The sequence below is a fragment of the Chiroxiphia lanceolata genome, chromosome 1 (genome assembly GCF_009829145.1).
Source record: "Chiroxiphia lanceolata isolate bChiLan1 chromosome 1, bChiLan1.pri, whole genome shotgun sequence".
NCBI classification, from domain to species: domain Eukaryota; kingdom Metazoa; phylum Chordata; class Aves; order Passeriformes; family Pipridae; genus Chiroxiphia; species Chiroxiphia lanceolata.
The window spans coordinates 143121175-143148865 of NC_045637.1; the positions used below are offsets into that span (position 1 = coordinate 143121175).

Here is a 27691-nt window from a genome sequence, read left to right on the forward strand (position 1 = left end):
GGAATAAAAGCCAGAAAATTAAGACTTTTCCTAAACTATTGACTTTTAAATACTGTAAGTGAAGGCAAAATATATATTGGTATCTGTGATTATACCTATACAAGGTTGTACTATCTATTATAATTGTAGGTCTTGTGTGAAATACTTCATATTTTTCCAAATAACAAAAGTACAATTCTATTTACAGCATAAAACTGGCTACAGAAATTAATGGCTGTGAGGGAAAGGGCAACGGATTTAGTCAAGGACTGTGTTGCAATCAAACCTGGTACAGCACAGAGTGACCTTACCATCAGAAGATTTTTGACACATTGATACCGAAAAATGACTTGATTATACTGAGTAACAGATGATATCACCATCTGTACTAGTTTCAGCAAGATCATAGGCATCAGCAGAAATATGAAATTTGTACTTGTATTATAAATCCCTCTGCTGTGCTTTCTTCTCTTTCCTTCTTCAGATATATGCCTTCTTTCCTTACTCCTACTTCTGATTTTCTCACTTGGGTTTCATTTTTTAGAAGAACAAAAGGATCATCCTTGACATAGACTGTGTAAATAACACTGGAATTATAGAGCAGCTCACAATGTCATAGCATTTTGTACCTGAAAGTACCAACTTTATTTTGGCAAGGAGTGAAAGTACTTTGCTGAAATAATCTCACCAAAAGTTTTCCTCATAAAATTCATGTGGATGTTAAGCAATCAAAAATTGTGTGGAGAAAGTTAACATTTACATATTCATAAATTCCTTACATGAATTTTTTAGTAACTTCTACCAAGACTCTTTAAAATAAACAAAATCTTATCCTCTAGATAAGAGGAAGATTAAAGTTCAGGCTAATGATATTAAAGGACCTTTACAACACTGGAAGGAGAGGTTTTCCACTTAATGATCTCAAATCACTCAGCAAAAAACACTGAGGCTTCTTAAAATACCTTTAAAATAAAACTTCTTAGCTTTGCTAAGGCAATGTAAAATATTATGTAGTTTGCATTAAAAAAATCTAAAAAACAAAAGAATTTTTATTTCTTAATAATTTTTATTTTCATTGTTATTTTTAATTGTGGTGTTTATCTTTTTCCCAAGTGTCCTAGTTAGAGCAGCCAGGACCAGTTCATCACTGTGTGGGTGTAACCCAAATTGTGTATTCTACACCCTCTATGTCATTTCTCAGGAACTGTTAACAATAGACCATTTGCAGCAGCTGCCCAGAACACACCTGACTCCTCAGACTATAAGCTGGATGTTAAGAAGCCTGTGAGATAGGAGGGTGTTCCTATCCTCACACCGATGACTGAGGTGTAATAACTCTCCTCTGGGAAGTCATGAGCACCTCCACACCCAGCCTTAGGGGTCATGTCTGTTAATGGGCCACCAAAGATTCCAAAAATATCTTACCACTCACAATCACTCATTGTGGAACTCCCAACCCTGAGGGAGGTACTGGGCATTCCCACTCAAACCTGACTGTATATAATCTTGGGGTTTTGGGACTTCTGGGTCTGCTTGTCAGATCCAGAGGAGGAGCAGAACCTCAATCGGACTGCAACCACCGCCCTTGATCAGACTGTGACCACCAACAGGTTTCCCTTTCCTTTTACTTTGGACTCAGGGGGACCAAGTGGGGCTCAGCATGAGGGCCAACAAACACCATTCTGTTTGTGCACCAGGGTGCTGGGTTATACATCTGAGTTTTGCGGGTTAAACCCAATTGTTTGTCTGTATAATTGTATTTATTGTATTATTTTTATTAAATTGTAATTCTGATTTATAATCTCTTTTGAGTTGGGTTCATTTCTCCTGCCAGTTTACCTTTAAACCAGCACACCAAGTAATTAAAATATTTTGAAAAAAATTTTTACTGTCTCTCTGACTGGCTGCCACAGGGTTATTTAGGTTGGAGAGAACCTCAGGAAGCTTCCTCTCCAAACTCCTACTCAAAACAAGGTTCCCCATGACAGAGCAGGTTAGTCAAGTCTTTAATCACTCAAGTTTTGAAATCTCTATGGATAGAGACTGCAGATTGGGCAACCTGTTTTTATGTTCAATTATCTTTGGGAAAAGGGTTTTCCTGTATCTAGATGGAGCTACATTATTTCAGTTTCTGCTTCTTGATCTCTGGCTGTAAAGTGCTGTAGGCCAGCTCCAAACTCCCACAGACCTCTTATGGGTACTGGAAGAAGAATGGTTTTGGGCCTGAAGTCTGTTCTACCTGAAACCTCCTTTCTCCAGGAGGACCAGTCCCAAATCCCTCAGGTGCTTTGCACAGGGAAATGCTGCAGCCCCAATCACCTAAGTGGCTTTTGTTGAATTCACTCCAATTTGTTAATGTGCAGTCTCTCTCCTGACAATAACCTGTTCACACAGCCCAGGGCATTGTCAGCTCTTGTTGTTCCCAAAAGTGTCCTTCCCATAGATCTCCCTGGACATCCCAGCCCACTCTTGTACCACCACAAGGGCCTCCTCCTTTCCCTGTGCTGGACTGGACATTGGTTCTGGCTGAATTCATACGGTTCCTGTTGGCCCATTTCTCCAGCCTGTGCAGGTCCTTCTGCAGGGCCCTGCCCTGGAGTATCTTACCTTGACCCCCAGTAGGGTATTGCCTGCAAGCTTGGTCAGAGTGCACTCACTTACGCTATCCAGCCCAAACTGTAAAACCTACATAGAGCCTGTCAGAACTCTGTACCAGGTGCTCTCATTTGCCATGTTCCTCTCAAAGGTGCTAGGAAGAACAGATCTAAGGATAGACACCAGTGATATTCTACTTGTTAACAACCTCCATTACCTACTGCCCTCTGAGCCTCACAATTCAATCAGTTTTTTATCCATCCAGTTGTCCATCCACCCAAACTGTAAAATCCCACTTTCAGTACAAGAATTTTGTGGGAAATTGCGTATCAGAGAAAGAGGAGAAATTTGTTTTAGGGCTGATTTGATCATGAAAGAGTCTGGAATCTGTAGCTTCCATGTCACAGGAAAATTTTCCAACATCTAGTTCATGGAGAAGCTTAACACTACCTATTTCTCAAGCTTTCATGTGAAGCTGGGTTTTCATGCAACATATTTTCATATACTTTCAATACACTTATATTAGCATTGTCACCACTATTTCATCCACAGGGCACTGTGGCCCTTATCTCTTCTGTATTGAATAAACAATGTCTGCAGCACTCCCAAAGTGTGTGCACTAACCATACAAACAGTTGCAAATGAATAGAAAGTACTCTGTTTGGTACAGAATTTGTAGTCACAAATAGGTTACCATGTTTTTCATAATAAGCTCAGTGCTAGACGTAAAAAACATTTTACTCCTGCGTGAGACTATTACAGGGAATCTAGACACCATTCTTGTCACTGTCCAGAATACAAAGAAGAGAGAATCTTTGCTTTCTCAGAACATCAGTGTTAGTAGTTTCAGTGAGATATTAATAATTAGCCACTTTTTATGAACTTAATCTTAGCTCATTTAGAATTTTGGTCATGGATGGTACTATCTGTTTTCCTTCTTCTTTTGGTTTTTTTTTTCCCTTTTTTTTTTTTTTTGGCTTCCAAAACAAAGGAAAGAATAAAGTACGAAACATTCAAAATATGACAACAATAAGACATGTTTGGGTCCCAGTGGGAACGATTTTTTTCCATTAATTTCTCTTCTCTAGTTTGTTTTTTGATTATTGCATTTAATTTAATTTAATAAATTTTCTTTTAATTTTATTCTTTCATTCTTAAGGTTTCTCATGATTTCTTTGATATTTATTCAGGTTTTAGAAGTGAAAGCTTGAATACGACAGAAAAGCACTTCAGGTTTGTCAGAGAAATCATTGAAACAAAGCTGTTAATGTTCTCAAAATACGTTTCTTCAGAATTACCTGCTTTGTGGAAGTTTTAGTTTTATCCAGGGTTTGAGCCCCAGACAATTCTTTTCCTTATACTCTTTTTTTTGATGTTTCATCTCTAAGATATTAAATAAACAATGTTTCTGTCATTAGACCTCCTTCTGTTTCCAACAAGAAGAATGAATTCATCAAAGAAAAAGTCAAACGGGACAGAAGGTCTCTATCTGATTTTTAAAAATAATGGTCTTTCCAGGAGAGAGCATAAGTTTTCCCACTAAGGCATGGTTTTCAGACTGAGTTGAGCACCTGTAGCTCCCACTAACTTCAGAAGAATATGTACATCCTAAGCATCTCTTAAAAATTAGCACAGTGCCCTTCCATTGCACTTCTGCAGTCTGCCAAGCACAACAGGAATCCAATAGGAGTAAAGGGATTTATCCTAAAATAAGTGCACGTGTGGATTCAGGAGGCAAAAAAAAGGGAATGTCTGTGTCAGCAAAATGTACTTGCCCACTTGATATTTCTTGTAATCCTGTTTTAACTGTTCCTTCCATATGACCAACTTGCTGGCTATGGTTTATTTGGCAAAATTACAGTAGATCATACAAAACAGAGACAGAGTGAAAAAAGTGTAAGGAGGGACTTAAAATTACCTAAGAAGCAAAGGATAGCAAAGGAATAAAGAATAAGGATTTGAGGTAAGTTAAAGATACCTGTTGTTCTTTCTGAGGAAGATTGGCTTTCTTGGCCTTAGGACAGAGAGCTGTGGTGGAAAACTCTATATCCAGAATAAAAGTGTAGAAAAAAAGAAGCTCTGTGCAACAATTTTTAATTATATAATTCACGTCATTTGGTTTCTATTAAGTAGAGATTTTGGAATTGAAGAATGGCAATCATTTGGTGAGTTTAACTGGACTAATGCTGTTACCTTTTTTTATTTGTTTTGCGTTTTATCTAGATTTTAGTAAGGCTAACAATGAATTCTTGCCTTAACATGTATGGTTTCCCATAAACAGAGTTTGAAATTAACAAATAAAAATGCGCTAACTTACGTTACCAATAATGGTAATTTAAATCTTCTATATAACATCTGACCTATGGAAATTGATTTCTGCTTTTAGCCAAAAAAAAAAAAAAAGCAGATCAGGTTGATACTCCGTAGTGTGATTTGCTTTTGCACATAATGGCCAATGCTGAAGGACAAACAAACAATTCTGCAGCTCAGCTGATGTCTGATAACTTGGTGAACCAGAGTAGCTAGAGGATTAGATACAAAAGTAATTAAATTCTAACCCTAATCTTAAAAAAATAAAGGTAAATAAAGGTATCCAATGTATTCAAATCTGTTCCAAAAAGCATTTCAAGTTAATCCAATGGAATGTTGATATAACTGAAAATGTAATTTAATTTTTATACAATAAAATTCCAATTTAAATACTATTCAAGCATCTCTACATAAAGTTTTGATTAAAATAATGTAATTATCAGTATAGAAAGCTACCTTAGCATAAGCAAATCTCAGAGCAGCTTTGTCATACTTCAGATGCAGAGTATTGAGCTGAGAAACTTTAATTACAAATTAACTTGCACAGAAATTGACACTGAGATAATAAAAGGCATTATGAGTGATAAAATTATTTTTGTGCACTTATGTTTATAAATTCAGTTTTAATCTGTCCTAACAATGTCATGACAGAACCACAAGATGGACTTTCCTAAATCACAGCAAGAATTGGAAACAATAAATTTTTTTCCCTCTAAAATGGGTATGTATTTTGAAACCAGATTATTTTTATAACAAACCTGCCCAGCTCTCCTGTGTGGGGGCAGGGGTTGGACTTTGAGGATCCCTATGTGTCCCTTCCAACTCAGGGTATTCTAAAATGACTAAACCTGACAGTCCTGACCAAGAATAGGTTATATGATCCAACGCACATATTAAACCTCAGACAAAAGTCATTAAAACCTCTAGCATGGAGAAATACCCACAACCACCTCAAACAGTGCTCCCCATTTCCACAGAAGTCAATTTCTACATTGAAGTGCAAGAATCAAGTGGCTTAATTGCTCATTTGTCTGTAAGCCTCTGGGATAGTGAATGTTAGTTTATTTAATGCATAAATACCCAAGAGTAATTTCCCCCTTATTTATTTTCCACTGGTGTATCAATCATACCCATTTGACAGGGTTCTGGAAAATGTAATCTTTTGGACTGACCATAAAAAATGAAATATGCCAACCTTTTCAGAAGGTGATGGGAAAAGAGAAATCCCTGCACAGCTAAATGCCAGCACCATGTTATACATATTTCCATGTGCATATTTCCCTAAAGATGTAGAACTTAATAATTCCCTATTATTATTCCCTTTCAGCTCTCAGAAAGATGGAGATGGAGTAAAGAAGAATCTTAGACTCCAGATCACGGTATATATGTCCAGCATTATATAGCAAAGATAAATAAAAAGATAAATTATTTCTCTGGCAAAAATCAGTCAGGGTACCCTAGTCTAAAGCAAAAGCAGAAACCTTCCCCTACAAGAGACAGTAAGAAAGGAAGGGATAAAATAAATTGACAAAATAAATCTAGATATTTTTCTATGTAGTCTGAATTTTTCTGCTATTAAAAAAAAAAAATCTACTCTCAATCAGGTCTTTGTGTACAGCCTTCACAGTCAAATCTTCCAATGATGTCTTCTAAAGTTAGGTGGAGGCTATGGGTGTGCCTTGCCTTGCTTAAAAACTTGCTGAGAAACAGGAAACACACCAAGAAATGGAGAAATGGGAATGAAGAGCAACAGCGTGCTGGAAGGTAAAAAAAAGAAAAGAAATAGCCTGCTGAATCTTTGGGTGTCTTTAATAATATATGATACTAAACTATGAACAAGACTTCCACATTTTCAATCTGTAGAAATAAAGAGGTTCTTTTACTATTTTTGTCTGTAACTGTATCTATAATTCTGGTCATCTAGAACAGACGTTGTTATGGAAAGTGGTACAACCATAAGAGTGAAAGCACCTGAAGCCTGCCTGCTTACGGACCTCAGATCCAGCTAATAAACCTGAACAGGACAGAAGAGTGTGTAGCTGCCTTCTTGATTCAACCACATGAATTCAAAGAAAAAAAAACAGCCCACCTTGTTTTTAATAATCCTCTTTCTTTGGGGTTGAATTTTTTAAAATGTTTGTGTTCTCATCAAATAGAGACAAATTCATTGACTTCTGTTTCCTTGAGGCACCATAGAGAGCCAATTAAGGTCTGGTTGATTGAGTAGCTCATTTCTATTAAATAATTTCTGAGGAATGTATTTTGTTAATCCTGAAAACATCTAAGTCACTTTTGGATGTCTTGTATCCACTCTGTACAGAAGTCCATCAATATCCCTACAGTAATTAATCTCAAACTCTGTCTTTCCAGGTGATATTCCCAATCTTAAAGTAACATAATAGCCAATAAGAACAATTTAGACTGTGGGAAAATGGGAGTTGTCATTTTGTGTTTCATCATTTCTTTATGGATGTTTAGTCTATATTTATTAAAACATTTAAGTTTGAATTAACCACTTCCTATTTTTAACATCAATAGAGAGAAAAGGTCCATCCAGAAGGGGATTCACCAGCTTATTTTAGATACTTATCCCAGGCAGATACGAATCACTCCCTGAAGATGCCCATGCACATTCAACATAGCATCCCAACTTCTTAAGCCAAGTGACTGCATGAAAAAAGTCTCAGTTCAAATTTTTATTTAACTTCCTATCCCCTGATAATTCAAAGAAAAGGTAAAGAACAAACCCAGTAATGACATAGGAATTATTTCAGATTTTTAAACAATTTTTTGTTATTTTGGGGAAAGTTGTTTGATTTTCAGTTCATTTCATCATCAGAATGACTAGAAAGATGCTGACTTCTGAATTCTTTTATTTAGCTGTGCTATACTAGCCTTGTTGGGGTTCTACTGCATCTGGGACAGTGAGTTCTCCTTCACATTAAGAATCATATTTCTCAGGAAAATTGATTTTATTTTTTCAAGTTAACAGCTTGCTATTACAGTATGATGAATTTTGCACACCACAGGAAAAGGATCTTATCTTATTGTTTGCCATTAAATTTCTGTTACTTATTGGTAGAGCGAAGAATATGTAACTAATTTTTGAAAAGTCAAACATATTTCTAGATGTTAATAAAATCTTCAGTAATCATCATGAGAAATCATTGACTTTCTAGTATTTTCTATCAAATCTAAAATCATACAATTTCATTAAGTAGACAAAAAGTAATATATGAATGTTAGACATGAAAGCAACCAAGTTAACAAGTTTTACAAATCTCAAAAATTATTAGCAATACTTCTTGATGGACAGCAATGTGTCAAGAATTTTGAAATGCCATATTTACAGTCTGTTTTAAAATAATTCTAAATTTGAGTTGTTGTATTCTTTGATAAACATGTGTCTATGTATGTTATCTTTACTGTATTTTAAGGACTGACCACTCAAGGAGATTGACCTTGCTACAACTGGATATATAACTAGGTTAACATTTTGGTTGGAAAACAGTGTTTTGGCAAATTGAAGCCAGTAACTAAGACAATTAATGTATGTATAAAAGAATAGCAATCATAAGAAAGACAAAATTTTCAAGCCTCATAGAGGTTGATTATTATTTTTTAATTAAATTTAGACTTGGCTTATCCTAAGTAAAATCTTTTTTTTCCTTTTTCTTTTGGTGTATTAGATCTAAACACCTACAACTTTCAAATAGCTTCCAAATGATCACATTTTTGTAATATTATTTTACCTCTATTTGTCTAACGTATATTTAGGAAGTTTTCTTTTTCAAAACTTAGGTGTCTTTTATTTTGAAGATTTAATTCTGTTTCTTTTCTGGAAAAATTGATAAAACTTGTGATAGATGATAGATATCTTCTGTTCAGATGGTAACACCGAAGTGTTCTGAAATCTCTTGGGATATGTTGTTCTTATTTTTAACCTTTCGCTCTGATATGAACTAAGGAATTAATTGGACCTCCAGTATAAACATATTTTTTCTTCCAGACTAACTAAATGGTAATCTATACTCTGTGGAGAAGTTTATTGCCAGAAAACCAGACAAATTCAGTGTTGGCTAGAGCTGGGTTTTATATTTTGTATTTGAATGTCTTCTATATTTCTACAATGTGTGGATCTGCAGCACATCAATTACACAATTAGCCAAAGCCATGCATGGTGAACCTAAAGCATGTGTATCATGCCCAGATCCTCAGCAATAGCAGAGGTCACCAGCAGTGAGCAAGGCATGTCCTTTCCCAGAAAAGCAATGTTACTGCACCTGCACTGAGCAGTCTTTGAAACAAGGGTTAATTGAGAGGTTAACATGACGATGCACTAAATAGTTGAAGATGATATTGCAGCAAAACCAGTCACATATGCAACTAATTTGGTGTAAACCCCGACAAAGAAAACCTTTAATAAGAAAGTGGAGAGCGTGTCATTACGTGTGCGGTAGAAATCCTTTTAATTATGCTACGGTAAAATACTTCCTCTCAGCTATAAGCTATGTGCAGTAGACTCATAGTCAACGGATTTGTTGCCTAGTGAATTAAAACCAGATTAGGAAAGGCTACCATTGCATGCTCATCTTGTTATGGTAAGACATAATAAGGGTTAATTTGATCTGCTTGTTCATCAAGTGCTACTGGAATCTGTGTGCATATGTGTGTGTGAGAGAGAGGCAAAGCAAATAATCAGGACAAATTTTATGGAGAGGCCCTGTTTGGCAGTGTGTGTGTGTTTTCTGAACATACAAGAGTTACTGAGGTTTAGGAGGCTTTGCATTTGGGACTGGAACATTGAGGTCAGATTTCAACAGATTTCCAGGTGCCTACAGATGTTCAGAAGTGTTTCTAGAATTTCTTGAACAGGATAAGACTACTTTGACTTTGGGAATGTGGCCCTCTGAGTTTATCTGCAACTTTTGGTGCTTAAATACTTCAGGAATCTCGTGTGTGTTTAAGCAGCTTTATGAGCTGAGATGCAGGTGGCTGCCTTTCACAGAGATTCCCTTAGCCCATCCCACTTCTCTGTCCTGTTCTGCCCAAACATGTCAGCTTCCAGCTTTCTCAGAGCCAGCAGTTCTCATCCAGTGCTTTTTCTCAATTCAAAGGGGGCCTATCTCTCTTTCCAGTTTTATCACACCCTTTTAAAATCACCTTCTTTAGTCTGTATTGTCTTAAAATACAGGATGGTGAAATCACAAACAAGACATAGTTAAGACTAAAAATTGAAGGAAGAGAAATGTTCTTATAAGAAAAATGTTCACACTTCCTCCAGACTGACTTTACTAAAGTTATTCAAATTTCCTAAATGATAAGGTAAATATTTTCAAATGGTAATCCACAGAATTTCAGGTTCCATGGAATATTTCTGCAGGGGAGTACGTAAAGAATAGCTATTTCTGATGACAGTTAAACCTGACTCTTCAGTAACACTGGAAACAACTGTTGGTAGGCTTGCATTTATCATTGACAGCTTTGCTGTTTTGCTAGAAAATATTTATGGTGTCTACGTATTAGAAGGAAAGCATAAAAATCATTACAATAATGTATGTATTTTTCAGAAGCTATTATGATCAGTGAGTTTGGTGTGTTCCATTATATCTTCTTCTTAAGCCATTAACCTATTGGCTCAAGACCAGGGCCCCATATAAAAAGGTTCCACAACAAATGCACAGAAAATGTGGTGCCAAAAAGCAAAGCTTCACTGTGCATGCACCACATAAATGAAATGTGCATTTGTAAGGCAATGCATGTGCACTGCCTCTCTTATAAAGTGAAAATAGACTCTGCATCATTAAGTAGAACCCTCTTAGCTTGTTCTGTTAATTCTAAGTTATAAATACACTTAACAGTATGTCCTCACGAGCTATTGGCAGAACCTTCTAAATAGGATTTTGGATGGTTTTGCTTATTTTTAAAGTAAAATGTGAAGAGAAAATGAGAGAAGACTCAATATCCTTACTGTTACAGTGTAGTTGTGCACCGCCGACTTTCATTTATGGTTGCAAAAAATTTAACCAATACTAGACAATTCTGGGTAAAATGTCAGAGTATGCAGGAGACCCTGTTATGAACCTATTCACTCCTCAGATGCCAAGTGACAGAAAGGGTCAAAACCTGGGAGACTGATGGATGTCTAACTGGTGTTAGGTCTTACAGCTTTTCTGACAACCATTGCAGTTAAGACTGAGCATTTGAGACTGAAAGAGACCTGAAGGTATCTTTACTAAGGAACTAAGAGCTGGCACAGAATGCTTTTAGCCATAAACTGGATGAGAAAAGCAATACATTCCTGCATGTTAAGAATCAGATCTGTTTATAAGCAGGACATTGTCAGAAGTGAAATCACAGATGCCCCAGAATGCCCTGGATCATTCATAGGCTATCCCCACAGCATGTAAGTTTTTGAGTTTTTGTTTCTCTGAAGTAGTTTGTTGGCTTTATCCACTGTAGTAGAAAACTTTTCACCACACATTCTGTAATAAAAATGTACTTAAATTTGGAATTCAAAATTTCAGGCTTGTGTTTCAGATAATCCTCTTTCAAATATCAACCTTTTGCAAATTTACTTAGTTTACTTTTAACTGCATTTTCCATGTGATCTTACGTTTCTTTGGATGATACTGAGAAGGTAAGAACAGCAGTTGATGGAAAGGACAACATACGTTGTTCGTTATAATTTTTTCCCCCTAATTTTTCAGATACGAAATAAAGATCTTATAACAGTTGAACATTAATGCTGACCAGACTATTTCTTTTACTAAAAATGGTGAAATGAGGATGCTTGTTTCATCATATGGGAGCTGTTAGCTGGCCTTTTTTCCAATTGCACTATTATCTACAGTGCCATTTCTGAAGGTTTTAGTCCTTCCTTTTGGAATATCTTTTAAACCCATCCGGATGCTGGAAATATTTCACTGAACAAGACATTAGTTTTTGTCAATGTTTAAAACAAACAAACAAACAAACAAACAGAGTTTCTAATTTTTTTGTAGTCTTGGCAGCTATGGAGAGAACTCAAATGCTTCCCTCAGTAGTCCTTTGTTGTGCTTGTGGTGGGTGGTTAGTGAGCCCTGTGGTTAAACCTGGAATAGAGGAAACTTGGAAATGAAGCAGGAAATCAAGCAGAGACTTGCAGGCAGAGCAGCGTTGGTGGTATAGTGGTGAGCATAGCTGCCTTCCAAGCAGTTGACCCGGGTTCGATTCCCGGCCAACGCAGTTACATTTTTGACACCTTTCCCAGAGGTGCAGTGCTGCCATCCACAGGAATCTCAGAGTGGATCGAGAAATGGGTCACCAGGAATCTCATGAGGCTTAGCACAGAGAGACGGGCAAAATAATGCGCTCCCACAGACATTGAAAACCCGCATTGTCAGGAAAGGATATGAGGGTCCTGGTGGGCACCACATTGCACATGATCCAGCAAGGTGCCCTGTCAGGAATGAGAGCCAAGGGTGGACTTGGCTTCATTAGACAAAGTACTGTCCATAAGCAGAAGGAGGTTCCCTTCTACTGGGCACTGGTGAGGCCACTCCTGTAGCACTGTCTGTGTCCAGTTCTCGGCTCCCCAGTACTCGAGAGGCATGGGAATACTGGGCAGAAAGCAGAGAAAGGGCCACAAGATGGTTAGAGCACTGCAGAAACACTTCTGCTGTGAAGAAAGACTGGGAGAGATGTTTAGCCTGCAGAACAGAGGGCTAGGATGGGTAATCTTATTCCTATGTATAAATAGCTGAAGGGAGCATACAGATAGAATAGGTTGTGCTCTTGGTGCCCAGTGGCAGGACAAGAGGGAATAGGCACAAACAGACACATGAAAGGTTCTCTCTGAACACTAGGAAACCCTTTTTCACTATGAAGGTGACATAGTGAAGCAGTGAAGCACTGGAACAGGTTGCCTACAGAGTTTGTGGAGTCTCCAATCTTGGAGATACTAAAAAACTGTTTAGCCATGGTCCTGGACAACTGATTCTAGACGTCCCTGTTTGAGAAGTGAGGTTGGACCAGACGGCATCCAGAGGTCCCTTCCAAACTCAGCCATTCTGTGATTCTGTGTGTCAAGCCAAGCAGTCAAGCCAAGGTGAGAACTGAGGGCAGAGGACCAATATAAGATTTTAGCGATTTCTGTAGGAGTGGGCACAGCACCAGGAGCTGGACTGAGAGACAAAGCAGTCAAAGGAAGAAGTGTTACTCCAGCAGAGCTTGAGGAATGCACACAAGCTATGGTCCACTACAGAGCCAGTAGTTAGTGCCTTCAGATGATACATCAAAGTTGAGAGGTAAGTACCTCCCAGGAAGACTCACTGTATGAGTGCTCTTTCAGGTCTCTGAGAATGCCCACCAGTTTTGGTGATGCAATTAATCACTGTCAATTCCATGGCTCAGATTCCTTTTATGCATGAAACCTGACTCTTGACAACTCTTTCAGAGAAAATATTCTATCCCAAAACAATTTTGAAATAATTTCTATTAGATTTCCTAGAGCTGTTTATATGACAATTGCAGACAGGACCTACTCACATGCAGTGAATAGAAGAAAATGTGAATATACTAAACACTCACTTCTTTTGTTTCAGTCTATTTTCTTTCTTCTTCAAGAGGGAAAAAACACACTCATAGGTTTACAGAAATCAAAAGAAGCAAAGGGCTAAAGGAGCTGAGCTAGCCTAAGGAGAAGTTTTAGCCATTTACACTTCATAGCTAAGAATGGGTAATGACTAGAGTTCCTAGGAGGAGTGGAGAATGGGAGATGCAAGCTGTGAAAACGTGATAGATTTACAAAGGGCAGATATTTGAAAGAGGATGAAATCCTCTGTACTGGAGGAGAAGAGGTTCTGGAAGCAGAGGGTAGGTGTTACACCAGCAGGAGGCAATGGACCAAAAATCAGACCAGAGGGGTTTTAGCTGTCCAGATTCTCATTGCAACTTGTACGTTCCTAAACCTAAGGTAATGGATCAAAATGATTGGTTGCTCTACTTGAATCGAATTAAACTTCTGCTGGAAAAAAAAATATTTACTTGTTTATATAAGCCTGGAAAATGCTCCAAAAAGAGGTGCTACACCACCTAGACACAGAGGAACACAAGGGACCCTCCACTTCAGAGTGAGGCCGGTGACTGGATGGAGCAAGCAAAGCAACATGCTCCATAGGACATGGGTTACTCAAGGTCCATTAATAGCCACCCCTATCAACTTCAGGCTCTCAGATGACAAGTGAAGAAGACAATAATATATGAGGCTTCAAGAGGGATTTAGACTCAGTGTATTACATGCCCACAAATTTCAAGTCAATATTATAAATGTACCTGCTCTTGTAAAAGTTGTTCTCATAGATACAACTGTGCTTCCCAGACATGTTTCTTACAGTTTCTTATACCTCTGGTCTTCTGTAGTACATGAAAATATCAACTGAGGTATTTTCTCATGGCTTAAAAACAGTAACTTTGCTGAAAACCTGTAAGCTATGAGATGCTTCTGGATTCTTTCCATTTTTACTGCACAGGAAGGCAATGATGCCTTTTGTTGTTTGGTTTTGTTTTGACGCTTCAGATGGAATTGAGCAAAGTCATGAAATGTATAACTGTCCTTCTAGTCTGCACAATAATAGAATTCTATGCTCGAAATAATCATTTAGTAGCACCTCACAGTCTATTAGCTACGAGCTGTAATGTAGCTTTGCAATCAGCTCCCAAGAAAGGTAAAACATTGTTCCAGGAGCAGGATGAAAACCATGTTCAGATACAACTTCATTCATAGAATGATATCACAGAATCAGAGAATCATAGAATGGCCCGGGTTGGAAGCGACCTCAAAGATAGTTCCAACCCCCATGCTATGGACAGAAACACCCTTCACTAGACCAGGTTGCTCCAAGCCCCATCCAACCTGGTCTGAAACACTTCCAGGGCTGGGGCAGTCCCAGTTTCTCTGGTCAACCTATTCCAGTGCCTCACTAGCAGTAAAGATTTTTTTTTTCTTATGTAACTATAAAATTTTTTACTAATCTAAACCTACTTTCATTTTGAAACCACTCCCCCTTGTCCTGTCACTACATGCTCTTACAAAAAGTCCCCCTCTGTCTTTCTTGTAGTTATTGCATGTTGATTTGTTCCTTCTTTTGGAAACAGGAAAAGAACTTACCTGTTGCTAGTATGGATGGTTTAGAAACAGAAGGGAGAACTTTCTAGCAGTATCTGCTTCCTGTCCACTTGCTCATTCCAGGAGCACAATGTCTAAAATGTCAAAATTATGTACAAAATTTGCAGCATCCTTCTTAAAAAAAAAGTCCTTGAGCTTTCCATCTACAATAATCCAAGCAAGAGATTTCATTATTTTAAATATCAATTATACTGATTTTTTTTTTTAATAAATTGTTTAAACAGTTAATATGCTCACTATTATCATTCTGCTGCTTTCTCCAGCTTTCTACTCTGGTTCTCTGTGTTCACATTTTAGCATTTGCCTTACAATTAATTAACATAATTTTGGAGTTTGAAGCACAGACATTTATTCAGTGTTTGCTACACTCTCAGTGGAAGTTATTCAGTGTTTGCTACACTCTCAGTGGAAGTAAGTGCAAAAATACTGAGGGTCTTGCACTTGTACATTCTTGGAGCTTATAGGAAGAGGAAGGAAGGAAGGAAAGGGAGAAAAAGGAGGAACATATATATACACCTACAGACATACACCCACGTGCCTTTCTGAGTGCCTGATTTGACTTACACAGCCATAGCATTCTGTCTGAGAAATGCATAATAAAACCAGTATATTTTTCCCATTTCTTTCCTTCACCTCCTCAAAATAGATTCAGAGAATTTATATGCTCTAGTATATTTTTCAAGTATCCAGAAGGAAAAATATACTTTCAAGAATCTTATGAAAATTCTGTTAATACATGTCTTGGCCTGAGACTTCTTTGAACATCAAAGTAAGCTACAAGTTAATTCACTTGCATCCAGCTGCGTTTGGTGGTATGCTCATCATATTGAAGAGGCCCTTTTCTGTTTCCATCTTTCACTGCTTATGTCAAACAGTTTACAGAGAGGCAATATAAATTCAGACAGAGCTGTAGGAATGCCATCAATGAGTTTGGGAGTTTACATTGTGTTTGTGTGAGGTCACTGTGTGTTGTCTTCAATGATCAATGGCTTAATGAATGCTTTTAAAGCCAGAGGCTACCCTCAGTGTCTTTAGTTACTCCATGTTAGGCTATGTTTTATTAGAAGGGCTCAGGCAATTCTTCTCTTGCAATTTTTTTATAATGGATTTGTGACTTTTCAGTGGTTTTTTTGTGGCATTTCCCCGTACTCATAACAAGAAGTCAGATGACCAGCAAGATAAATGATATTTAACCTAGTGGTGACAGATGTAACAGAGGTGAAAGGGTTATATCTATTAATAAACAAAGTTTGAAAGCCTTTTAGCACCGTCTTTCACATCACGCTTATCTGACCTTTTGCATGAGATAACTTCCACAGGCTTATTACAATGGGAGGGGAAAAACCCCCCAACAATTTGTTGTGGTTTTTGTTCTGTTTTTATAAAAAAAATTAAAATTAATAATTAAGAGTTTTATATTGCCTTCCTAAATGAATGAATGAAGTACTGATGATACTGCAGAGAGGATTTCACTTGGATGAATAAATGTGGTAGGTTTATTTTGGTCCCAGTGGGTGCTGACATTTTAACCCACTTATCTCTGATTTATTCAGCCCTTGACAGTCCCAAAAAGTGATGCATTTTGCCTGAAGGCTCTGTAGGTGAGGCAAGTTGACATATGCTTTTTCTTTCTGTTAAGGGGGTAATCTCCTCTACAGTCCAGTGGATGAAGAAGGGGAAAATGGAAAAAGAAAATGTTCATGATAAGGATTTTTCTCCCTTTTTTTCCAAGTTTCCCAGGTTTATTGTATAAAATAAACCTTAGAATTTACCTCATATAAACTCAGCCTTTAAAGGTCAATGTCTACGTGATCAATAGTCATCTACAGATTGTTAAAAATAAAATTTGTAACATGCTAAAGCTAAAAATGATCTGGGATATTTTGGAATAATTGTTTATTTTAACTTTTATACTAATAAAAATAATCAGAGCGTATATATATATATATATATATATATGACTATATATATATATATGACTCTATGTGGCTTAAGACTAGGTGGAAATGTGTTTTATATTTACACACTTAGTCAAATTCCAATACATCTCATAGCATATAGAATTATAGAATCATTAAGCTTGGAAAAGACCTCCAAGATCATCAAGTCCAACCTTTGAACAAATATCACCATGTGAACTGAAGCATATCAAGAAGTGTCATGTCTACTTGTTTTTTGAACACTTCCAGAGTTGTTGACTCCACCACTTCCCTGGGAAGCCTGTTCCAATGCTTAACTACCCTTTCAAACAATTTTTTTCCTAATATCCAATGTGAACCTCCCTTGGGACAACTTGAGGCCATTTTCACTTTTCCTGTTACTAATTGCCTGCCTTACTGTGCTGCAACCTCCTTTCAGTTAGTTGTAGAGAACAATAACATCTCCTCAGCCTTCTTTTCTCCAGGCTAAATAACCCTGATCCTCATAGGATTTATGTTCCAGACCCTTCACCAACTTTGTTGCCCTTCTCTGGACCCACTCCAGCACCTCAGCATCTTTCTTGAAGTGAGGGGCCCAGAACTGGACAGAGGATTTGAGATGTGGCCTCACCAGTACCCAGTACAGAGCAATCACTGCCCTGGTACCGCTGACCAAACTATTTCTCACACAGGCCAGGATGCCAGTGGCCTTCTTATCCACCTGGGCACTCTGATGGCTTGTGTTCAGCAGCTGCCAACCAGCACCCCCATGTCCTTTTTACATTGGGTGCTTTTCCAGTCGCTCTTCCCCCAGCCAGGAGCACTGCCTGGGGTTGTTGTGACTGAAATGCAGGACCTGGCATTTTGCATTATTGAACCTCATACAATTGGCCTTGGCCCACTGATTCAGCCTGTCCAGGCTGGGCCTGGTCTCAGGGTCTGAGGTTTAGTTTTGTGCTGCACCACAGACAGATCCTGGTCTAAAACTAAGTGTAATGACTATCAGAGAACTACCAGTAAAAAGGTCTGATCCTGTATTTCTGGGTTGTCTGTGAAAATGGAAGCAGAAGAATCCATGAGAAAGGAAAATGAGTAGGATATGTTTATAATGTCTTGCTTCAGTAATTCTGGGAGAAAGGACAGGTGCCCACCATGTCAGCTGGGAATGCACACAGGAGTTTGCTTTGTTTTATCTTGAAGAGAACCTTGTGTTCCTAGCTAGCACCTGAAATGCTTTAGGATGCCCTTGAAGCTAGAACATAGCAAATTTACCCGTACTAAAAGCTGACTGAAGGAATGTACTCCCCAGGGAGCACAGATCTTCTCTTCCAGGGCATGAAGCATCAGCTGCCTCAGTAACTAATCTGGTCTTCAGACTCTGATTTTCTGGGAGATGTGTCTTCTTGCTAATTCAATGTCAAGATGTGCAGAATCAGAAATGCCAAATCAAGAAGGTAATTTCTTTTATAACTGGCCATGTTAACACTCTTGCCCTTTTAGCAACATAGTAGTTAATTTTTGATTGGAAATCAGTTGAGTTTTTTTTGTTGTTGTTGTTTTGGTTTGTTTTGGTTTTTTGTTTGTTTGTTTGCTTTTTTAAATGAGATAAACTTAATTAGATTTCTGCGGTTTCCTTGTCTCAGTTTAGGGGCTTAAAAAAAAGTGAAAACTTAAAGAATTTTTTTTCATTTATTCCCCTGCTTCTTGTAGACATTGACAATATAATAATGGTAATTTGAGAATAAGGCCACCTAGATGAAGGAAGTATATTATGATATTTTATTCTAGATAAGTTATGTTAAGGACTGTCATTTTCACAGTCATGAAAAGCTAAATAGTGATTTAGCTGGACTTGGGTCACCAAATTCCTGATAGAAACCATCAGTAGCACAAAGAAAGCAGAAATCACGAGTAGGTTTTCACCTCATCCTTCTGTCTTTGCATTTACGTATTTCTTTTTCATCTGAGTCTGTTGAACTACTTCAGAGATATTAAAGTGAAACAGCACAATCCAGTTTCCAACAGCACAAGGGCAAAATTGACTGTTGATAGGCCACATTAATTTGGGTGCCTAGAGTCCTGATCCAAGTCTCCTTCAAGTCAAATGACACACAGCCACTGACTGCATCGGAGATTGGCTGGCACCATTAGCTGCAAGCAGAACCAGAATAGGAAATTCTGTTCTCTCTGTTCTGCTTGCTCAGCAAGCCCAAGTATGGATCCCCATTTGGAGACACTTTAACATATGATTTGATTAGCAACTATTTTTAATCTCCATCCCAGAAAGGAATGTTTTATTCTTGCTTGATAAATAAACAGACTCACATGTCTAGATGTCTTCTGAGAGAACTAAGTCCCGCTTCCATTATTTTATCAACATTTCTATCTGATACTTCACAACAGTTCAAGTATAATAACTAGCCTCAATAACTCTTTCCGACTTGTATTGAGTCTTCAAAAATCTAAGAAAATGAAACATGAAATTGCAATTTATGTGACCTGGATGGCATATGATCATTTTTTAGATTAAAAAAACAAAGCAAAACAAAACCTTCAGCGCGCTTAACCTTTTCTTATGAAATATTCCCAGGCACACCACTGCACATATTTCTCATATTCTCTGACACTCCAAAGACTGTCCCAAAGTGAACATAACATTAATCATTAGATCCTTTACTCAATTCTCTGATTTCTTCATTGGAACTGAGATATTTCTGTGCTCAAACAACAAAAGTAGAAGCATAAATAATTCCATTGTCAAATCATTCTTGTTTCTCTTTGTACATTTTTGGTGATTCTAGAAAACCTTTAAAACAGTGGTCCTTGGCAGCTGCCATTGAGAAGGCAGCATTGAGATGTTGCCATTAAAAGCAACAAGTTCTGTCATCGACAATTTCTTATTTTCAGGTTTTGAACTTTAGATGTCTGTCTCCACATTTAAAGGAAGTTTATGTAATTTCCTTATATTAATGAAGAATTTCATGTTATTGCAGTTTCACTTTAGAGCAAACTGTTGATGACTAACTCCTATATTCTGCAGGTATTAATGAACACTGAGATCTCTTCTTTTTGGAAACTCATGAATAGGAAAAGAAAAAGCAGCTTCCTTAAAAGAAATTATGTTCATTAGTAAGTGAAAAACCGTGTCAGCTTAGGTGCTTCTACAGCTCCTATTACCATTACGTTAGAGCAATTTAAAGTCTTTAGTATACTCTGTGAAGTAGCGAAGAACTGTCATTCCCAATTTTGCAGATGGGTGAGAAAGGCAATGTAGCTACATTTTGTGTCTCTAAGGCATAAAAAAAGCCAGCTGACTGCCTCAGGAAAATCTTTGACAGAATAGATACTTGAATCCAGGTTTTCTAATGGACTGACTAGCGGACTATTCTTTCTGTCCTGCAGTTGGAAAAGTTATTTTAAAATTGCAAATATACCTTTTGGTGCCTGAGAACAGTTTCCCCTCAGCAACTTCTACCAGCAGCTTGTATTCTGGTGCCTCTCTCCATTATCTTAATTTCTCCCTGTAGCTTTGTAGACACCTCCCTCCACTTCTTTCATTCTACCCATTCTACTTGGAATCTGGCCCCTTGCTCCCCAGTCTGCTATTCAGCGTTGGGAAGAGGAAAGGACAGATCATTAGTGCTCAATGGTTTTCTCAGCAGGTAATCCTAGCCAGATAAATTAGTCCATATTTAAAGCCCTAGGTCAGAGGGCTTTACTTTGTGGACAGTGGGAGGGTCTGAGTTCCTGTGCAGAAAAGACAAGCCCTTAGAGAACGCCTCAGTACAGGCAGTGCTTTTGCTGGCAATTAGAGCCAATTTGGTGTAAAATTATAGGTCTTGTGTCTTTGAACAAGTATGTTGAAACAGTTATCTCTCCAGCAATTTTGTGGTACAGACATACATTCGCAACAAAGCCATGTGAATCCATGAGAGATTTTCATGGGGAATCAGGGTTAGAAACATCCAGCCCTTGGCACTCTAATTAGGTATAGTTTGTTTTCCTGACCGCAGTCTTTAAAGCCTCCAGTAATCCTTCGTAAATGGTAGAACATGGTAGAACTAGTAAACCATTAGGTTCACAATACTTCTGTGATGTGTGTCTCTCTCTAAATTCTGCAGGTTTCACATCAGAGAGGATTGCCCTGCCCACATGGGGCTGGTCATTTCGGTGCAGGAGAGGGGCTGAGGTGACAGGATGAAAAGGGGAGATCTTCCTTCTCTGTCCTCCTTTCCATCTGCTGTGGTGTGAGGCTTTGATCCCATTTGAATCCTTCTGAAGCCCTTACTCATGATTTATATTATTTATAATCATCTAGGAGGCTCAGTGGCATAGCTTGATCAAAGAAAGGTTAAAAGAAATTAGAGGTATGGCATCAAGCAGCCTGAAAAATCTGTCCAAAAAAATTTGGGTAAACACCTAGGTCAATTAGACCTCACCGAGCTTTGTCCTACCAAAGTTGACTGGCTGCAGTTTTTTGACTGTTAGTTTAAAATTGTATCACGTATGGATACTGCTATATATATATATATATATATATATACTATATTGCTGTTACAGCAGGGTAACCTTAGCCATAGTTTAACATAAGTGTTCTGTGTCGTGAACCTGTCCAGATAACTCAGTTTGACCACCAGTTTGGAACAACTTCTTATTCAGAGACTTTTGTTTTACATTCTGTATTAAGTTTACTTGATATAGATTACCAGATACTCCAGGGAGAATCAGCTGCAATCACTGTTTAGTTTTGCCTTTACAGAAATGAAATTAAATAACATATCTAAATCCTTAAAGCAAAGTGGCAGTGTCTGTTCTGGTTCCATTTTCACTTGCTCAGCACTTTTTTTTTTAGGAGAAGAAACCTCTTCATGCTTTCTCAGGAATTCACTAAAGATTAGTTTAGATTCACTAACAAGGGAGCCTAGTGGAAACTACATAATGTTCAAATTTTCCACTTCTTCACCACATATGTATTTTCTACCTAGGACAATTACATGCATCAGGATGGATCATAAAATGGTATTCACTAAATTTAATTTACAGTCTCTTATGCTTCCAAGTTAACTTTTGATTTTGATGGAAAAAGACATAGCCTTAAACCCACCAGCTCTCTTAAAAAAAAAAAAGCTAACTCTTTTAAAAAAGCAAATTTATCTTCTAGCTATGAAATATGAATTGAATCTTTGTGGATTAAGCAATGCCAGGATTTCAGTGATGCACTGAGCTAAATGCATTGTTTTTACACCTCATGAAAATGAGTTTAGTCAGGTCTCATCCTACATTTGTGCATAGTAACTAGAGAGTTTGCCAGAGATATCCAGATACAGTAGCTTCAGAAGAGCATTACCATGATTTCAAACTGAATCGTTTGTTATTGGATAACACATTTAAAGAAACCCAAGATTTCTTGGCTGATATTGAATGGAAACTCTATCAGAAAACAATTATATTATACTGGACCCCATCAACTGCATCTCCGTCGGCCCTCTTCACTGACCCTCCTGAAAACTGCTGTCCACACCTTCTTTTTAAAATATTACAGATATGTAAGGATACTTTGGGAACTTATATACCTTAATTCTTAGATTAGGCTTCTGGATCATTCCTAGGGGATTTTTAATCCATGGGCATAATTTGACACTGTAGGGAATCTTCAATAGCGGCAAAAATAAAGTAATTGTCTCTACACAAAAGCAATGTTTGGAATGCATGAATACACTCTAATTGGTTTTCAAGTGGTCAGCACAGAAGACTGATGGGCTTTTACACATACTTTGGCAAAAAAATGGTTTTGGAGATTTCAGTAGCAGCTGGAAAGAGCAATAGTATGTGCCCAGCTGACTCTGGAGTCAAAAAGCAAATTTTCTGTGCAGCATAGACCTAAAAACCTTTGGTTTAGATACCCTTCCTGATCTCTGGCAAATGAGTGAGTAAACTCAACCCAGCTAGGTAATGTCAGGCTTTTGCATCCCAGAATGCGCTGTTCATCTGCCTCAATTTTGGCAAGTATGTGCATTAGCATTTTGTCCAGCAGAGGGTAGAAATAAGTGAACTCGGTGGGGCTCTGGTACCTGCAATACTTGCCTTCTATGGACAAAATCACCTACCACATCCGTTTTCCATGGGTAATAAAACATTCTCAGTTAAATAACATTAGCCAACACAAAGCAGTCTGTGGCATCAGAAATAAATGTATTTCCTAGGTAGTCAGAAAACCCACAGGGTGCAACGTGAAGGAGACCAAAAATGCCTTAAGATGTTGGTTGTTGCTGCTGTGAGGCAGAAAATATTCTTAGCTGCCTGCCTTTGCTGTAAAACTGATCTGTGCTTTTTCCAACATTGTTTGGACAGAAAACAAAAACACAGTAGCTATTTCACTATATAAAAAATATGGGTATCTAATTAATGTCTTTTTAATGATGAACTAAATTTTGATTTTGGAAGGAAAGTATATGTTTGAAACATGATATACCTATTTATGTTAGATCCTCTGTGAATTTAGATCTACGCTGGTCCACTGAGCTCAGTCAAGTGGCACAGACTTTCTAAGAACTGACACTTCAATTTTAAACCAGCTGCAAAAACCTGCCTGCTCTCTAAATTTATAAATTATTGACACAGAATCAGGGAGACTGCAACACCTAATTGGGCCCTCTGGTCAATTCTCAATGGTCCTGAGAAGTTCACTGGTTTCAGATAAAGGTTTTTTGCTGAGCTGTAGGCTGAAATATTCCCAGAGTTTGAACAAATTCATGTTCTTTGTTTGCTTTTTAAATAGCATATATCAAGGCCAAGTCTTGGGAAGGAACAATGAGAGCAAGATATGTGCTTGGTAAGGAAAAATTTGAGATTTAGAATTGGCTTCTTACATGGATTTAGTCTTGAAATATAGTATCTTAAAAAGCAGAGGTGGAATTTCAACTTCTTGTAGTATTTGTGGTTGTAAATCTAGGAATTTATCTATGAAGTTAAGAGTGTACATATTTAGAATTATCCAACTGTGTATTAATGTATCAGTTGTTTTATTATTTCTGTATCAAGTACTAATAACACACTGTTATGGTTCTTAAAATATTTATGCAAAGGTGATCCACTAAGGAGATGTTGATACTGAGTACAGAGAAAAGTGGAAAAGATTGTGCCCAGCACCTTGGAAATGATCAGGCCTTTACTACTGGGCCACCTTCACCTTCATGGGATTCAAATAGATGAGTTGCCTCTAAGAGTCATCTTTAGCAGCTTAATCTATGCTCATCACTTTTAAATTTGATTGTTGGAGACCATCTTCCACTGAAGACAGAGACTCCTGCAGAAAGGCTAAGTTTACAGTCAGAAGGTATGCTTTCTATAATAGCTTTTAATGACTTTCCTAGAAGGGACTCTATAGTCCTTCAAATTGAAAACATACAGTTTAAGATGACTGCAGTACTGTCATATTTATTCACAAAACATATGAAGAAACATATATATTCATGCACTAGGAAAAGTTTGCTCAATTCAGAAAGTCTAGCCTTCTTATTATAAGTTATGACCAGTTACAAATATTTCAGAAGCCAAATATTACACATTCTCAGAAGACCCTAGTCAACCATTTCCATATTTACTATTTATAACCTTTCTCTGACATCATGGGACTATGCACAGATGTAAGCAGAGACACTACTAAATGCATTGGCATGGTAGAGACAAAATGAATGAGGATTATAAGGACTGCTTTGAAGAGAGAAGTAGCAAAATAATGAAAATAAGAATTAATATATGGCCTGATTATTATATAAAAATGAAATTATTAAGCAAAAAGCCAGTTTTATTCAATTTAACAGGATTTTGGTAGTGTATATGATATTCTCAAGGCTGCTGATACAGACACTCTGCAATTTTGATAATATTGCCATTCCCAGTCCTTTTCTGTCACTATGTGATGTGTTGTCCAGGTTTGGTGTGGTGAGCAGACCCTTCTATAAGGACATGCTTCTCCATGGTTTGGCAGAATCAGAGGCATCTCTTTGTTCCTGCAGGGTTGTTCTTCCATCTAACTTGCGTTGTACCAACGCTTCCACGGGGAAGGGCAGGTCCGAAGGCCAGGCTAGTAAGTGGGGAACCTTCAGGGAGAACCCACAAGCTGCTGGTTTCATTGAGTCAAAGCAATGAATGTTCACACATATCAGCACTATGGAAACTGAGATTTCTTTTTATTTTAGAGCTAACAGATAGGATATGAAGCCAATATCATGAACATTTGTATAAAACAAAGAATCAGCTTTTTCAAGGAATGAGCTATTAGCTTCTCATATCCTGACCACATGCCAAATTAGGTTAAATACATTCTGCCAACCTAAATCCCTTTGGCAATTTCAGCTGTTCTAGTTACTCTTTGCTTCTCCTTCTGAGGCCAGAGTCTACCACTGAATGTGCATGTTTCCACTGACTTGCATCCAAGGGCAGATTTTGGCTGCTGGAAACGGTTGTGTACTGTAGTGCTACTGGCCCTGAACTGATTTCTTCCATCCAAGGGGTAGCTACATTCCACTGAAATGATGATCCTTTTATTCATACAGGGTGTTTGGGAAAGGAATAGGGAAGAGGAATAGAGAGCAAAGAATAATGGAGGTTTGAACTATGAAGCCTGCAGAGAACATTTGATTGTAATAGGGTCCTCCTGACCTTTCTAAAATTGGGAGGCTGTGGTGCTTTTACAAACTGCTGACATTTGCAATCTTCAAAATTTGGACAGTCATAACCCACAATTAGGGGCATACTAACGACCTCCTTATGAAGACAAATTCTTGATGAGACACAGATGTTTGTCAGGACCATAGGCATGCTAGAAAAAAATCTAAGGAACTGAATTTGTGTTCTTCAAGGCATCTTTGGGGGTTTTTGCACTTCTAGTTAAAGAGTTGTGAGGGTACGGACAGCAAAAATGAGAAAGTAAGTTTATTAACCTTGCATAGCACAATTATATTTTACTGTTTCCCTTCTATTAAGTGATATGTTTTCTTGTATGTTTTTTAAGGGGCAGAGGATACTTGCATATATTTTTAATGAAGCTGAGGGCCTGCCTTTCCTCTCACAAATTTAGAAAGTCAGGGGTCCTAAAACAACACAAAGTTTTGTAGTATGAATCCAGATTGTGAGCATAGATGGTCTTGATGTAATATAAAAACAAATAAAAGGTGAGAATGTATTTGTTACTAGGAAGCTGAATAATGAAAGGGGATTAGATAGCAGGTGGTGGTGGGTGTAGAAATAGGGAATATGAGAGGGCTATAGCACCATCTGTTCGTGCTACTCTCACACGATTAACTGAGTGTTTCTGTTGCAGACCTCTAAACATCTGGCTGTACTGCTGGGGTTGCAGGCTGAACCCCTTGTTTGTAGTGAAAGTGCTAGTTTTGTCTTGGAAGCTTTTTTCTCTTTTTCTTCTTACCTTCCTTGTTCCCATCTCTGACCTCAAACTCTGCCCATTAACTAAAACACACAAACAAGTCATGCAAATTTAATTCTTGCTAAAGAGAGTAGATTGAACAACAGCAAACAGAAGCGTAGCCTATGCTTTGTTCTGAATAAAACCATATGGGAATTAATCTGTAACCTGAGATAATAGTCCATCTTCTGTTTGTAACTGATTCTGCTAATGGATGTCACAGCAATACCAGAGGAACTGTCATGGACTGAGACTTCAATGTGCTTGGTGCTGCACAGCCAAACAGCAGAGGTGTTCCTTGTCTCAGGCATGATATCTCTTACACAGGCATGATATTCATCTGTGAATCCATAATTTTATTTCTTCTTCTTCTATACTTCAAATGTTTGGGTTTTTTTAATCTTAATTATCAGAAGATTTTAAATAAATAATAGTTTAATAATACTAATAATGTTAATACTACTACTACTATTACTACTAAAAATGTCTCTCAGAAGTCTAAATCTTTGCAGTATTCAAAAGCTCTTGTAATTTCCTCCTTTAAAAATACACAATTTATGAAGATTAATACACGTCTATTTCTTTTAAACCTTCACTATTTCCTTAGCAATGGCACCAAGCTTGTCTCCTGATCTCCATGCAGTTTCCTGTAAAGAATACATATTACCACAACCTTTGAAATGTAGTGGAAACCAGGAGTTTATTTCCAGACCTGGATCCAAAGTAAAGTCCTATTTGGGAGCTAAAAAATATTTCAGTGTTGAAACATTTCTTTGATAGCTAGAAAAAGCTTTTCCATACTTTTGTGATTTAAAAATACCTGCTTGTCTCCAATTTGGCCATTCTATAAACAGCATTGCCTCTTAGTGACATCTGCTGGAACAGATAGCATTTAAACATGTTCAGGTTTCCTCCACTCTTGCTACCTGCCAGCATTCAGCTCCTAAGGGAAAAAACAACTCACACTGTATTTCAGAGCACTGCTTGGCCAGTGCGGGTTTGAATTTTTTCCTTGTCCCACAGGACAACTGTTCTCCACCTTCTTCTTGTCCTGACATAAAGGGAATGACCCATATGCCAACATGATCAAGATCCAGAAAGTTATAAAAGCTTCATTGTAAGGCTAAATCCTTAACAGGGATTGGAGCAGTTTGCACGAAGGAAAAGAGAGGAAGTGCATTAAAGCAGGAAGTCATTAAAATAATGAATCACTTGGCAGAATCCAGTTTTTCTATAGGGTTTAGAAATTTTTTTGCAAGCAGATTTACATTTTCAAGAGTGTCAATTTAAGCT

General features: G+C 37.6%; 1 non-coding gene across 1 annotated transcript; it reads left to right on the forward strand.

Moving 5' to 3' along the window:
* The first annotated feature begins 12039 nt into the window (after positions 1-12039).
* On the forward strand, positions 12040-12111 carry TRNAG-UCC. The gene has a single exon. It is a non-coding gene; the product is annotated as a tRNA-Gly (tRNA).
* The last annotated feature ends 15580 nt before the right edge of the window (positions 12112-27691 follow it).